General features: G+C 43.4%; 1 protein-coding gene and 1 pseudogene across 2 annotated transcripts in view; both read left to right on the forward strand.

Annotated features, from left to right (window-relative positions):
• Positions 1-15951, forward strand: part of IGF2BP2 (insulin like growth factor 2 mRNA binding protein 2) — a 149997-nt gene that overhangs the window by 24222 nt on the left and 109824 nt on the right. The gene's annotated exons all lie outside the window — the stretch shown is intronic.
• On the forward strand, positions 23-220 carry LOC111825116 (annotated as a pseudogene).

Genomic DNA, 15951 nt, shown 5'->3' on the forward strand with positions numbered 1-15951 from the left:
CTGAGCTCGCCGAGTAGACAACATGAGCAAAGCTCACCTTCCTGAGTTAAAAAAATTTAGGGACAAGAAGTTATCATTGAAATTAAATGGTGGCAGACACATCCAAGGAATATTGCGGGGATTTGATCCCTTTATGAATCTTGTGGTAGATGAATGTGTGGAGATGGCAATTAGTGGGCAACAGAACAGTATCAGAATGATGGCAACACGAGGAAACTAGCATCATGTTTGAAGCCTTGGAGCAAGTATAAAGAATGGCTATGTTCACCAGCGACATCAGCTGCTTCCACATGTCCCCTCACCGCAGCTCCTGTTTTACTACAATATAAAAATTGGGTTGTGCGCATTTTCACCTTGAACTTTTGTTAAATAACCTTTTGTACCTAGAAAAAAAGAAAAGAAAACACAGTAAGCATTTTAATCTGTCCATCTCAGCTCGCTGCTCTCCATGCTGGACCAGAGCTCCTCAGAGCTGTCAGATTCCAAAGCTGTATTTTAGGGTCCTGAACCTGTTTTGACAGAGATGGGTTATTTCTTATTAATAAAATTTAAAAATTTTTTTAATTAAATATGTTTATATTGATTTTAGAGAGAAAGGGAGAGGGATGGAGAGAGAGAAACATCAGTGGGAAAGAGAAACATTGATCAGCTGCTTCCTGCATGCCCAAACTGGGGCATGTGCCCTGATCAGGAATCGAACCCGTGACCTTTCGATTCATGGGTCTGTGCTCAACCACTGAGCCACGCAAGCCTGGCAGGGGCTATTTCTTATAGTGCCTTTGACCTAACAATTGTGGCATCAGAAATCAGTTTCTTTATCACTGTTGCAAGGATAAGACTTCCTTCCAAGTTGTTTTTGTTTTCAGTAATCCACGGAAAAGGTTCTGTCTTACCTGAGCTATATGTAAAAGTTGTTCCTTTTTTGGCTTTGGAGCGGATAGTTATTCCTTCCCCTTAGGTTTCACAAGTAGGCCCGTGTGTAAGAGTTTTGCTTTTTATTAAGCACACTGACTGATTGACAGGCTGAGCTTACCTTTAACACACTCTGAGTGCCATGTGTGGGCAGCACGCGATACATTGGATGAGTGGAGGTAAAGACAGCCTGGCGTGAAGAACAGAGGCTGTTGACTGGGCTAGTTGCTTTATATGGATTATTGCCCATCTCCCAATAGCCCTGTGAGGCAAGTGGTGGCAGCTTCATTCCTCAGAAGAGGAGACTGAAGTTCAGGGAGATTTCCACTCTCCCAAGGCCACCAGTGAGAAAGGCAACAAACCTTTCATCTGCCTTGACTACAAAGCCGTTTGTCTTTCTGCTATACCACACTTCTTAATGTAAGGAGACTTGTAGCCATGCTATTTGATAATTTAGAACTGAAAGATTATCTCTGATTCAAGAAGCAATTCTTATCCAACCTGATTTGTAATCCAGCACCCTCCCCCCATGCTGAGATCTGAACAGTTTTGTGACTATTGAGCCATGTTTATGATATCCATGACTTAAGAGTCAAACCTCTTTGCACTTGTGTGTTGGACAATAGAATATTCTAGCTGGGATAGAGGAGGAAGAGCTGTGGCCTACTTAGGAGAGGGTCTTAGGGGCTTCAGGAGCTATCAATTGCAGTGCAAGGCCACTAGTTCTTCATAGGTCTGCTTATGGTACCTTTCAGGAATGCTTATGGTGTGACCAGATACTCTCCCCGTTGTGTTTGCATCTGTGGATTTCTAAGTGCTAGTCACTCTTAATCTATTTTTAACTTCTACTCTAATTTATTATGGGATAGGACTTGGAGTTTATCATCCACTCTCATTCCACTCATTAGTCATTCAGTTAGACTTTAACAAGTCCAGATAAGAAATAGAAAGAATAATACTTGGTATTACTAATTGAGGGTGTGTCCTCTTTGTGTGGCTATATCTCCCTATTTCCTGAGGCTAATGTGGTATCTGACACATAATTGGTGTTCCGTGTGTGAATAGATGGAGAGATGAAAGAGCTTGCAGTTTTTAGAGAACTTTCATTGATATCTTTGATAACAGCTGTGTTAAAAGAATACATATGCAATCTCAATCTCTCTCTCTCTCTCTCTCCCTCTCTCTCTCTCTCTCTTTCTCTCTCTTACTTTTGGTATTGGGGAGAATTCAAAATTGAGTATTCAGATACTCAATTCCAAAATTGTTAGACTTTTATTCTTTATACCTGCTGTGTTTGGAGGGGTTATAATTTGATTTTAACAGATTTGGCTATAGTTTGATGAGTGATTTGTGTATGTTCATATATTCAAGCAGATGGCAGTAATAGCAATATCTTCAGTAAGGTGGAATTCAGTATGAGAATGTGCATCAGGGCTTAATGAGGTTCAAAATGAAAGATGCAGCCACACTCCCATCTTCAAGTACTCAAATGATCCATACATGCAGGAATATCACACCGTTCCCTTCTTCCCTTCTCATAGTTTCCCATTCTAGGGGAGCCCCCATTGTAAAAGTTGCTCTTTATTCCGTCTCTTTCCCTCCACCTCTGCCTGAGAGAGAGAGAGAGAAGGGGAATTAGGGACGTGGAAGCTTGTTTCTGGAACTATAGCATCCTTGTTAGGATTCCTGTAGAAACGTTGTTATGGAGTAATAGGTTATATCTATAATAATAAAAGTGTAATATGCTAATTAGACCGGACAGTTGAATGACCTTCTGGACGAGGCCGGGGCTGCGAAGGCCGAGCCCCTTGCATAAATTTTGTGCATTGGGCCTCTGGTGATACTCTAAGCTTTTATTTTTTTTTTTATTTTTTTTTTTTTAAATGTATTTAATTGATTTTTTACAGAGAGGAAGGGAGAGGGATAGAGAGTTAGAAACATCAATGAGAGAGAAACATGGATCAGCTGCCTCCTGCACACCTCCTACTGGGGATGTGCCCGCAACTAAGGTACATGCCCTTGACCGGAATCGAACCTGGGACCCTTCAGTCCGCAGGCCGACGCTCTGTCCACTGAGCCAAACCGGTTAGGGCGATACTCTAAGCTTTTAATGCCTGGTTAGGATACTTAAGTGCACTTAAAAATCAGTTTTCCATGGCCTCCTCCTCTCACTTTTTCCTACTTTTACAATCCTACTAAAGATGAACGTCCTGGTGAATGGATAGGTCCTGTGAGAGTTGGGCCTCCAGGTGACAGCAGCTCACTCAGATGCACACCTTAGTGGAAGAGGTTCTGTCGTCTTTATCTGTGTGACAGCAGCTACTAGTCCAGTGCCTGCCACAGAGGACATGTTTCCCCCAACCCCCAATTCTTGCTGAATTCATTTGAATTTAAGAAAAAGAAATAGGAACTTTTACATTCTCTATTTTCATCCTTGTCAGTTTCTCAAAAACTTTCTTATATCAAACTCCTATCAGCACTGGCAGTAGGACATGCAGTTGGATTTATTTACTGATCTCCTTACTTACATATACAAAACATTTATTGGTCACCTATGATGTGCCAGCACTAAAAGCATAGCAGTGGACCAGCACAGTTCCGTCGCCTGCCCTCCTGGAGCTTATAGGCTGGTAGGACCCTCGTCAGAAGGAGAGCACTTACCAAGTCTGGGGTGGAACTGTTCTCTAGTAACTTCTGTTTTAGCAATGTGTAGAATGACTTTCAGTATGAGAAGGTGCATTAACTACTCTCTCCTGGCAAAATCTCTTGCCTTAACTATTAATGATGAAAAAATGACTTTTACAATTATTCAGAATTGTCCTTAAAAATAAAATAATGAAAAACATGATGTGGGCACTTTGCTTTTACATAGTCTTGGATTAGAGAGTAATTCTTATTTACCTTCTTTTTAAATAAAGTCTGAAATAATAATTTTAGATATTTAAAAAATAACCTTTTCAGATATTTTATTGCAAATTATTAATTTTATGAGTTTTCTATTAAGGCAAACTATCCGTTTTCCTTGTGCCTGGTGACTAATTTTGTTGAATATTATTTCTATTCATAGCTCCCCAGTCTTAGGTAAAATGGAGCAGGTTTAATGGTGAATAGCTTCAGCTAGTTTCATATGGAAAAAAATAATTAAAATCAGAGGAAGAGGGTCTGGAATGAAACCCACAGTATTTCTAAGCTAGTTTCATATGGAAAAAAATAATTAAAATCAGAGGAAGAGGGTCTGGAACGAAACCCACAGTATTTCTAAGGTATGCCTGTCTAGACAACTAGGATCAGCAAGAAGAGGAGACTCAGGGCCTCCATCTCTCCACCATTCCACAGAATATCCAAAATTTATAAAGTACTTATAAAACTCAACACCAAAAAACCAAACAATCCAATTAAATAATGGGCAAAAGACCCGAGTAGACACGTCTCCAAGGAGGACATACAGATGGCCAGTGGACATATGAAAAGATGCTCAACATCACTGGTCATCAGGAAAGTGCAAATTGAATCCACAGTGAGATAACACCTCACACCTGTCAGAATGGCTATCATCAAGAAATCCACAAATGGCAAGTGCTGATGAAGTTGAGGAAAAGGGAACCCTTGTGCACTGTGCAGTTTGGTGTAGCCACTGTGGAAAGCATGTGGAGTTACATCAAAATATTAAAATCAGGAACTGCCTTATAACCCAGTGATACCACTTTTGGGAATATATCCAGAACAGTAATTCAAAAGAATGTATGCACCCCTATGTTTATTGCAGCGTTACTACAATGGCCAAGATTTGGAAGCAGCCCAAGTGCCCGTCAGTAGATGAGTGGATACAAAGGCTGTGGTACATTTACACAATGGAATACTACGCAGTCGTAAAAAAGAAGGAGGTCTTACCTTTTGCTACAGCATGGATGGACCGGCAGAGTATTATGCTAAGAGAAATAAGCCAGTCAGAGAAGGACAAATACCATACCATTTCACTTATATGTGGAATCTAAGGAACAAAAGAAAAATAGCAAACAAAATAGAAATAGACTCATAGATACAGATAACACACTTGACTGCTGTCAGAGGGGAGTTGGATGGGGGCAGAGTGAAAAAGGCGAAGGGATTAAGCAAAAAAACACACCAGCAAAACCTCATAGACACAAACTTATGGTGGTTACCAGAGGGAAAGGAAGATGGGGGAAGGAAAAAGGGTCAATAAATAGTGATGGAAGGAGACTTGCCTTGGGGTAGTGAACATACAATACAATAAACAGATGATGTATTATAGAATGATGATACACCTGGAACCTATGTAATTTTATTAACCAATGTCACTCCAATAAGTCTAATAACAAAATCATAGGAAGGAAAGGTAAGAAAATGATGATACAAAATAAGTAACATGAAGGGTGATTGGGCTGGTGCCTGGGTTGGAAGAAAGTGAAATTTTTTTCTGGATAATTCTCTTTGTGATGCAAGATTTATTTCACTAGATTAGTATGATTTACATGAGCCGTTTAAAGGGATTACGTTCTTAACAGTTCCCTTAAAGCTCTTTATTATGTATAGCCTGAAGTCCTGTCACTTTTTCACACTTGTTTCTGGATGCTCTATAAAATATCAAGGGGCTTTCAAGGTAAAAATAATCCTACTTGGGGGTTCCGGGGGAGCTCACTTCTCTCTAAAAATCAAAATGCTTAAACAGTACATTGTATCAAACCTGCCTTTTTAAGGGATTGGAACACACCTGGTAACAAAGAGGTTTAACCTAGTTTCTCAGATGAGAACTCGAGGTAGAGGAAGGAGGAGCCAGTCCAGGGTGAGATGAGGAGCTAGTTACCTTTAGCCTACTTTCCCTGGAATGACGCATTTCATCCTTCCAGGTCAGTCAACAGCCTCAGCCCTGCATTAAGATTTTTGGTCACAAGTAACAGAAACTCACTTCATCCAGCTTAAGCAAATTTTTTTTTTTTTTTTCATTTAACCAAGCTGCAGGGTGGGTGGGCTGGATGGAGTGGGCTTTAAGGACGATCAGGAAAACCAGGGGCTTGAACACAGCTGTGTATCTGTTTGGCTCCTCCACTCTTTTTCTCCAACTTTTGTCTTTATCTTTGAGCGATGGCTTCATTTTTCTCTTACTAAACATGGACTTTCTCTGCATGGAAGGTAATACCATCCATGGTCAGTGCCAGTCTATAGCCATCTTTACCGCCTGTGGCCTGGAACAAAATAGGATCCTTTTCCTCCTAGTTTCAGTTTGAAAATCCCAGGGAAGACTTCTGATTGGCCTGGCCTAGGTCATGTGGCTGTGACAGTGGATACAGCCAAGGGGATGAGGTACCCTAGACTCAGCGTGTGTCATAAGCCCAGGGAGGTCACAGACTGTTGCCTTTGAGGGAACTGTTATAAACAGGCAGCCCCAGCAGTTTTTTGCTTTCTTTAGTCCATGGGGACTCCGTTTCAACAACTAGTTAAGATTCTTTTCCGAACTCATTAAAAATCTTTCAAGGTCTTTTTTGTTGTTGTTTTTGCCAAGTTATGGACTTTATACCCCACTACACTTTAGGTTCCTCTTTCATTTTGCTCTGTGTTTTCGCAAGAACACACACTAGCATCCTGTGCTGCAGTATGAGAATTATGGTTGACTGACTGAAGGAATACCACTGGCATAACTATGAAATCATAAAACTTGAGCGATGAAAGAGGTCCTGGATTCTATCTGCCTTCAATAGTTTCACTGATATTATGAGGTTTCCTTAACACAAAGGGCCAAGAAATAAAGGAGGGTGAGTAGTTCTTCATATTCCCAAATATTGGGCCTTGTTCTGGGAACTGGGTAGTGGAGTGAAGCAGACCGATAAGAAAGGTCATCAGACCTTACATTTATTTAAAGGAAAATCTCAACTAGAATCCAAATGTCTTTGATTTTTGGCTGAAATTATGTCAGTTTAGAGGTTATCTTTTAAGGAGGGGCTGACCCCTGAAGGGATCTGAAGCTCTGTTTGTCGGTATCTGTGAGTGATTGTTTAAGACGCAGAGCAAAGTATTAGTAAGTGATGCTTGTTTAGCAGATAAAAATCTTTGGCAAGATGGCATCTGTTGGAAAAAATAAATAAAAGGAGTTCTTGGTGGTGAGAGAATGAGGAAGAGCTCAATCTTTTAGAACCAAAGACTGGGATTCAAATCTCAGCACTCCAGTTGCTAGCTTTGTAGCATGGGCAAGTTGTGAAAGCTCTTATAGACTCCCATTCCTCAGCTATAAAATGTCTTTATCTACTTTATGTGGTTTTTTTGGTGAGTATTATATGAAAGTTAAGCAGTTAATTTTTAAAAAAATGTATTTGTATTGATTTCAGAGAGGAAGGGAGAGGGAGAGAGAGATAGAAACATCAATGATGAGAGAGAACCATTGATCAGCTGCCTCCTGCATGCCCTCAACTAGTGATTGAGCCCTCAACCCTGGGAACCTTCAGTCCGCAGGCCGACGCTCTATCCACTGAGCCAAACGGGCTAGGGCAAGCAGTTAATTTTTAACAACAAATACATGTAATATAAAATTTACCATCTAAACATTTTTAAGTGTACAGTTCAGTGATGTTAAGTACATTCATATTATTGTGCTCACCCACCTCCAGAACTCTTTTCATCTTGCAAAACTAAAACTCTATACCCATTAAACAATAACTCCCCATTCCCCTCTGCACCCAGCCCCTGGCAGCCACCATTCTACAAACAGTTACTTTTTTTGTAAATGGTAAGATCTCAAAAAATGTTAGCTGTTATCCCTCTAAATCAGGAGTCAGCAAACTCTAGCCCACAGGCCAACTTTGGCCAGTAGCCTGTTTTGATGTAGGGTGTCTTTGAAGTAAGAGAGTTTTTTATATTTCTAAAGGGCTATAAAAACAAAACAAAATAAGGAAGAATATGCCATAGAGACAGTAGGTAGCCCACAAAACTGAAAATATTTACTATGGGTCCTTTAAGAATTTGATTTTAAAATGTGTGTGTGTGTGTGTTTGTGTGTGTGTACGTGTGTACATACCCTTCCAGATATCTTATGGGACTTATATGAACATCTACCCTAGACCATGAAATTCTCCATGCGGCCATGTTGCCCCTAAAGGATTGAAATTTGGGGGGCGGTGAGATATCTTAGAAATTATAATGATTTGGAGCCTTTCAAAGAGCCACAATATGTAAAAAGAGATATAGTACGTCTCTAGGCCCGTGGTCGGTAAACTGCGGCTCTCGAGCTACATGCGGCTCTTTGGCCCCTTGAGTGTGGCTCTTCCACAAAATACCACGTGTGGGTGTGCGTACAGTGCGATTGAAACCTCGTGGCCCATGCGCAGAAGTCGGTTTTTGGCCTGGGCGAGTCTATTTTGAAGTACTGTTGATATTTGGCACTGTTGACTAATGAGTTTGCCGACCACTGCTCTAGGCTATTGGTTGGGCATAAACAGATGTTAGCCACTTTGGTCAATCAGATCTTGAAAGTTGAGGTGTTTTTACATAAAGTGGTAAAAACCAAGAACCAGGTGCATATGCACTGGCATGTAGAGTGACACAGTGACATCCCGGTTCGAATCCAACTGACTTATGTCCTTGAGTTTGTAATCAACTGCTGTGTTGAATTTCTGGGAACTCTTGGCCCTGCCCTCACGGATGAGAACTGCATTTGCTGACCAGGCAATCACAGTGGCCCTGGGCCCCTCTCCCCCACTTTAAGTCCTCCACCTCTGCAGAGCTCGTGCAGCCCTAGAGAGGCCCAGAGCGAAATTAGGCCTTCCATGGCCATCTTCTAGCAGAGGCATCCATCTGTTTTCAGTAAGAGTCCAAACGTTCAGAAACCAACATATATGAGAGGCATGTTTATTATTATTATTTTTAAATATATTTTATTGACTTTTTACAGAGAGGAAGGGAGAAGGAGAGGGATAGAGAGTTAGAAACATCGATGAGAGAGAAACATCGATTCAGCTGCTTCCTGCACACTCCCTACTGGGGATGTGCCCGCAACCAAGGTACATGCCCTTGACTGGAATCGAACCTGGGACCCTATCCACTGATCCACTGAGCCAAACGGATCAGGGCGAGGCATGTTTACTTTTATTGCTGTTCATGGAGCAAGAAGATCCTCTCTTGGTTTACAAGCATCCTGAGTGTCTCGAATCTGAATCAACCATATGGCAGCCTTTAAGCTTATCATTATCCTTTGGTCCATAAACCTTCCTAAATGGCCTAGTTTCACCATGACATTTTAGTGGAATTAAACTTGAACCGGAAATTATGTAATTAATTACAATTGCTAATTGTGTCAAGCCTGTAACTTGATCACACAAGGCACAGAGCTGACAGGTGGTTAATCCCTACCGCATAACTTCTTCATATATGTTCCTTAAGAAAGGATTTAAAGCAATAGCCACAACAGCATGACTTTGGTAAAAATCTCAAGTGGGTGCTATTTGGTGACCAAGCTGGAAAGCCAGTGACTTCCACTTCCCAGCCCTCAACCTATGATCCCAGTCAACTTGCATGGAGGCTGCCCTGCAACCCACAAGTGTCTTGTGCTTTAACATATTCTCGTCACTGTGTGGACACAGTTAGTCATGAAGCTATTTTCAGACAAGACCGGTAGCTGTGCCCATTAATTTACATTCTGAGCTTCTGGTGCTGGAATAAAATTACTAGGAATAACCATTTTTTGATGACCACCTTGTAAGTGCCACTGTGTAGTGGAGGCTTCTTTCTCAAAATTAGTGGGTATTAATATAACTTTCTATATAAATGGATGTGAATGTTACACGGCACATTATAGAAAGCCATGCCCAGAGGTTAATTCCAAGCAGAGATGGTCAGTAAAACTTATTTCAAGACTATCTGAAGCAAACATAGGGTGCTGGCTTAGTTGAGTGTCAGCGTGATAAAGAAGACAAGAGGTAGGTTTTGAAGTCAAACACCGGCGCTGGAAATTAGCTGTGACCTGAAGCAGATTTTGAAAATCTTCAACTGGCTTTTACTCATTGAAAAGAAAGGGGAAGGACTAATAATTCTCTACATCATTAAAAAGTTCCTGGCACATGAAGTTCCTGGCACACAGCGGGCGTTGTTAGCAGTCCTGTCTATTGGGGCAACTCTTCCACTCTTCCCTCCCCTGCAGAAGAAGAAGGACTTGTCTTACTCGACTGAGTCAGGGTTTAAATTTAGCAAAATCCCAGTTAGTACATATATGTTTTCAGTGGTTATGGGAACTATGTCTAATATTTGAAATGAGCTGTATTTGATTCATATTTTTTAACAATATATATATTCTGCCCAATTCTAAAAAAAAAAAAAAGTTGTTTTTTTTTTTTTTTAGGCAGCTAATTCATTTCTTAGTCATACTTTGAACTCCCAGCACCTTACCCCATAAATGCAGCCTTGGTTAGAGCGCTTCATAGAGCCTATAACGCTTCAAACCCACTAACCTCATTTTACACGTTTCCCCAAAACAGGCACCCTTGTGTGCGTGCACACACACACGATTTATGACCCAACTTTTGGGAACAATGTTAAAACAAACAAACAAAATTCTTAGAAAGTTGTGAGATGCCTAAAATAGTTTGATTTTTAAATGGTTTAGGATCTTTTCCCATAAGAGTTGGTGCTTGCTGCTATAAATAGAGGCATGCAAGTGGGTTCAGAGTAGTTTCTCTCTAGTCACAGTGCTTAAGAGGATCAAGAAGTCAGTTGTATTATCTTGATAGCTAAAGACTACTGTGAGCTTTTAACCTCATTCACTCCAAACTTAAAAACAAATTAACTTTACAAACCTATAAGTCAGATTGAGAATATTTCACATGCAAAGCTTCCAGGTGCCCTAGCTGGTTTGGCTCAGTGGATAGAGCGTCGGCCTGCGGACTGAAGGATCCCAGGTTCGATTCCCGTCAAGGGCATATGCCCCGGTTGCAGGCTCGGTCCTCAGTAGGGGATGTCCAGGAGGCAGCCAATCAATCTCTCTCATCATTGATGTTTCTATCTCTCTCCCTCTCCCTTCCTCTCTGAAATAAAGAAAAATACATTAAGTAAATAAATAAAAAGAAAAGCTTCCAGGTGTCTTGTCACTTTCCTTTATTAAGGACAGACAACTAGATTCTCCCTTTCACCCCTACTCCCTAACACTTTACATTATCACTAGGATTTTTCTAATGGGCTGTGATCATTGTTATAGCTGGGAGATGGGTACGTAGTATTTATCTACTTTTTTTTCCTATTTTTCTTTTTGGTCACCATTTATCCCCCCATACCCTCTTTCACCTCTCCCCTTCCCTCACAATCCCCCCACTATTGTCATGTCCATGAGTTCTTTCTCTTTTTCTCTTTTTTGTTCAACCCTCCACCTCCACCCCACCCCTGAGCTGTCTGCCTGCTCTCTCTCTATGAGTCTGTCTCTGCTTTGCTTGTTAGTTCAGCTTGTTCATTAAATTCCACATATGAGTGAGATCAAATGATATTTGTCTTTCTCTGGCTGGCTTATTTCACTTAGCATAATGTTTTCCAGGTTCCATCTACTTTTATATTGTTGTTGTTTTTTTAAATTGATTTTCACAGAGAGAGAGAGAGAGAGAGAGAGAGAGACAGACAGACAGACAGACATCGATGTGAGAGCAAAACATTGATCAGCTGCTTCCTGCACACCCCCTACTGGGAATTGAGCCCGCAACCTGGTTATGTGCCCTGACTGCGAATCGAACCTGCGACCTCTCAGTGCACAGGATGAGGCTCAACCACTGAGCCACACTGGCCAGGGTGTGTTTTATTTTATCTTTCATATAAACTATAACAGCCACATTTTAAAAAAACAGAACAGTTAGAGTTCCCTCTTTTTCTACTTTGTGTTTGGGATAGGGTGGTAGTATAATGTGTTTTTTCAGTCTCATCTCCTTAGGCTGTTCTAGGCAATGTATGGGAAAAGAAAAGAAACTCAAAATAAATAGATATGAGATCCCCAAAATGCACATATTATTTGAATTTTAAGGTTTCTCTTGAGAGTTTTCCATCTGCACCTATCTAAAAAACTACCTAAATGTGTAGGTAAATGTCATATGTAAGTATGGCAGCATGGCAGATATAGTATAACCGAAAGGGTAGAGGACTTGTGGGAGCCAAGATCTGGTTTTGCCACTTACTAGGTAAAAGAATCCTTGGGCACATTATCCAGCCTTATGAGCCCGTTTCTTTAGCTACTATAATGAGGACAATACATGCTCTGCCTACCTCTTAGGGATTTTTTTTTTTTTTGCTATTATTTTACACTGGAGGCCTGGTGCACAAATTCCTGCATAGGTGGGGTCCCGAGGGGTAGGGGTGGGGGGTCGGGACGCGATCGGCCCTCTGGATGGTGAGTGGGACGTCCTTGCTGGCCCGAGATCAGGATTCATCCCGCTGACATTCACACCAGTTGTTGGGAGCCAACTGACGGCCACTTTTATATTGTTTCTTCCTTGGAAAGTTTCTAGGGAGGGGGAAGTGGCCATGGTGGTGCTCGAGGGCGACTTCCAGGAAGCCTGCGGCGCTGGCAGGATCATGCCAGCAGTGCTGGTCCATTGGTGCCTGGCCCATTCTCTGGAGATTGGACCTGTAGGCCTACTGAGGGAGTGAGTCGCTGCTGGGGACTGGTGGGCCCCTGGGACGGGTCGGTCAGCTGAGCTGTGCTCCCACTGTGGGAGCAAACTAACCACCAGGGGGCAGCTCCTGTATTGAACATCTGCCCCCTGGTGGTCAGTGCGCGTCATAGTGACTGGTCATTCGGTTGCTTAGGCTTTTATATATATAGACTAGAGGCCCGGTGCACAAAAATTTGTGCACTCAGGGTCCCTCAGCCCATCCTGTGCCCTCTCGCAGTCTGAGACCCCTCGGGAGATAACGACCTGCTGGCTTAGGCCTGCTCCCGGGTGGCAGAGGGCAGGCCCAATCCCTAGGTGCAGCCCCTGGTCGGGCTCAGAGCAGGGCCGATTGGGGAGTTGGGGCGCTGCCCCCTGTCATGCACAGAGCAGGGCGGATCGGGAGGTTGCGATGCTACCCCTAGTCACGCTCAGGGTAGGGCCGATTGGGGGGTGGGGGCGCCGCCCTCTGTCACACTCAAGGTAGGGTCGATGGGGAGGTTGCGGCGGCACCCCCTGTCACGCACAGAGCAGGGCCAATCAGGGGGTTGGGGCGCTGCCCCCTGTCATGCACAGAGCAGGGCCCATCAGGGGGGTTGGGGCTCCGTACCCTGTCACACACGGAGCAGGACCAAGCAGGGGATTGAGGAGCTCCCCCCTGTCACGCACAGAGCAGGGCCGATCAGGGGGTTGAGGAGCTCCCCCCTGTCACTCACAGAGCAGGGCCGATCAGGGGGTTGAGGAGCTCCCCCCTGTCACACACAGAGCAGGGCCGATCAGGGGGTTGAGGAGCTCCCCCCTGTCACTCACAGAGTAGGGCCATAGGGGAGTTGGGGCACCGCCCCCTGTCACACACAGAGCAGGGTGGATCAGGGGGTTGGGGCTCCACCCTCTATCACCCACAGAGCAGGGCCGATCAGGGGGTTGGGGCGCTGCACCCAGTCACACACAGAGCCGCAGGGCAATCGGGGTTGGGGAGCTCCCCCCTATCAGGCACAGAGCAGGGCTGATCAGGGGGTTGGGGCACCTTCCCCTGTCACGAACAGAGCAGGGCAGATAGGGAGGTTATGGCCCCACCCCCTGTCACACACAGAGCTGCAGGGCGATCAGGGGGTTTGGTCACTGCCCCCTGTCACGCTGATCCCGGTGCCAGGAGGCATATTACCCTTTTACTATATAGAATAGAGGCCTGGTGCATGGGTGGGGGCCAGCTGGTTTGCCCTGAAGGGTGTCCTGGATCAGGGTGGGGGTCCCCACTGGGGTGCCTGGCCAGTCTGGCTGAGGGGCCGTTTTCAGGCTGGCGGGTGACTGAAGCTCCCAACTGCTCCTTTTCTTCTTCTTCTTTTTTTTATTCTGGGCCAGCTTTAGCTCTGAGGCTCAGCTGTTGAAAGCAGGTTTCTGGTCTTTGTTTACCTTCTGTATTTGATACAATGTTGTGGTCCGGCTGGCTGAAGCCCGGCTGACTAAAGCAGGTTTCTGGGGTTTGGTTTAGCTTCTATATTTGCAACATAGTTGCTTAGAGTTGCAGCTGAGAGGCCAGCAAGTCAGGCGGGGAACGTTGGAGTCCGCCGTCACTGGAGCAAGCAAGCCTCCCTGTTCGCTTCAGTGTATGGCTGCCGGCCGCCATCTTGGCTGGCAGTTAATTTGCATATCGCCCTGATTAGCCATTGGGAAGGGTAGCGGATGTACGGCTAATTACCATGTTTCTCTTTTATTAGATAGGATAGGTTGGCGACTTACTCACTTGGCTAGTGTGCATCATTATCTGTTGAACTAGGAACCCGATATATGTAGCAATAGAAACAATCACATATATAACTTGTTCTCACTTAGCTCATAGACAAAAGAAGGGAATACAAAAATACACAGAAGCACAGCATAACACTTTTGAAGACATTTTTAAATAGTGCAAAATATGCCCAGTACCAGCTGAATGCATGTGTTGAAAACAGAAACACACACACACACACACACACACACACACACACAGTCCATACAGTCTGTCAAAGGTCTTTAAACTTTTTTTTTTAAATATATTTTATTGATTTTTTACAGAGAGGAAGGGAGAGAGACAGAGAGCCAGAAACATCGATGAGAGAGAAACATCGATCAGCTGCCTCCTGCACATCTCCCACTGGGGATATGCCCGCGACCCAGGTACATGCCCTTGACTGGAATCGAACCTGGGACCCTTCAGTCCGCAGGCCGACGCTCCATCCACTGAGCCAAACCGGTTTCGGCGGTCTTTAAACTTTTTATCCATTTTTCTGTAGTCTTGCCCTGACCATATTTTCTCTACATAAATTCATTTGGTATAAGAAACTGTGTAGCTACTTTAAAAAAAAAATTGTCTCACAAGTGATACAAAAATTCACTCTCCTTTCCATAAATAAGGGAAGAGATAAAACATTATAATCCCCCTTTTACTTCCCACTTCTAATCCCAATCCCCTTCATCCAGCCCCAGATGTAATCACGTTGCCTTTTGGCACCTGTCCTTCCAGGTACCTGGTTCGCTTTCTCTTCCTCTGCCTATGCCTGTATGTATCTAGAGAAAATACGTACTGTTGCATTTATGTTCCTTTTGTTTTAAACGAAGGTTATACTAAGTGGAACGTTCTGCAGCTTGCATTTTGAGCATCAACTTGTCTAGGAGAACTTTCCATGATCTGGCTCATCCACATTAAGCTCTGCTTGCTGTTCTGTGTGGGTTTGTTTCACCATTCTCCTATTGATGGACAGTTAGGTTGTTTTCAGTTCCAAACAATGCTGTGGTAGACATCTTTGTAAAATCCTCCTTAAGCCCCAGTTTTGCTCAGTGGATAGGGTGTTGGCCCTCGGACTGAAGGGTTCCAGGTTTGATTCCGGTCAAGGGCATGTACTTTGGTTGCAAGCTCAATCCTGGGCCCTGTTTGGGGCGTGTACAGGAGGCAACCAATCTATGTGTCTTTCTCACATCAATATTTCTCTCTCTTCCCCTCCCTTCCACTCTCTCTAAAAGTTAATGGAAAAATATCCTCGGGTGAGGATTAACAACTACAAAAATTCTACTTAAGCATATATGTGACTATTTCCCTAATGTAGGTATTGAAAAGTGGAATTACTAGGTCACAAATTGCATGCCTTTAAGTTTGACTAGTTAATTGCAAACTTAAAGGTAAAATTGACACTGTTGTTCACACTTAAGTTTCTTGCCCAGCTCCTCAGAACCAGTTAATTAAGCAAAGCTTTGCAGAGGGGAGGTATGGTTGTCTAGAGCAGATCAATGCTTCTTAAATCTTAACGTGTAGACCAATTACCTAGGGATTTTGTTAAACCGCAGATTATGACGCAGGAAGTTTGAAATGGGCCCTGAAGTTTTGCATCACTGACAAGCTCCCAGGTGATACTGACGCTGCTGAGCAGGGACCACC

Source organism: Myotis lucifugus, unplaced genomic scaffold (assembly GCF_000147115.1).
Source record: "Myotis lucifugus unplaced genomic scaffold, Myoluc2.0 scaffold_14, whole genome shotgun sequence".
NCBI classification, from domain to species: Eukaryota; Metazoa; Chordata; class Mammalia; order Chiroptera; family Vespertilionidae; genus Myotis; species Myotis lucifugus.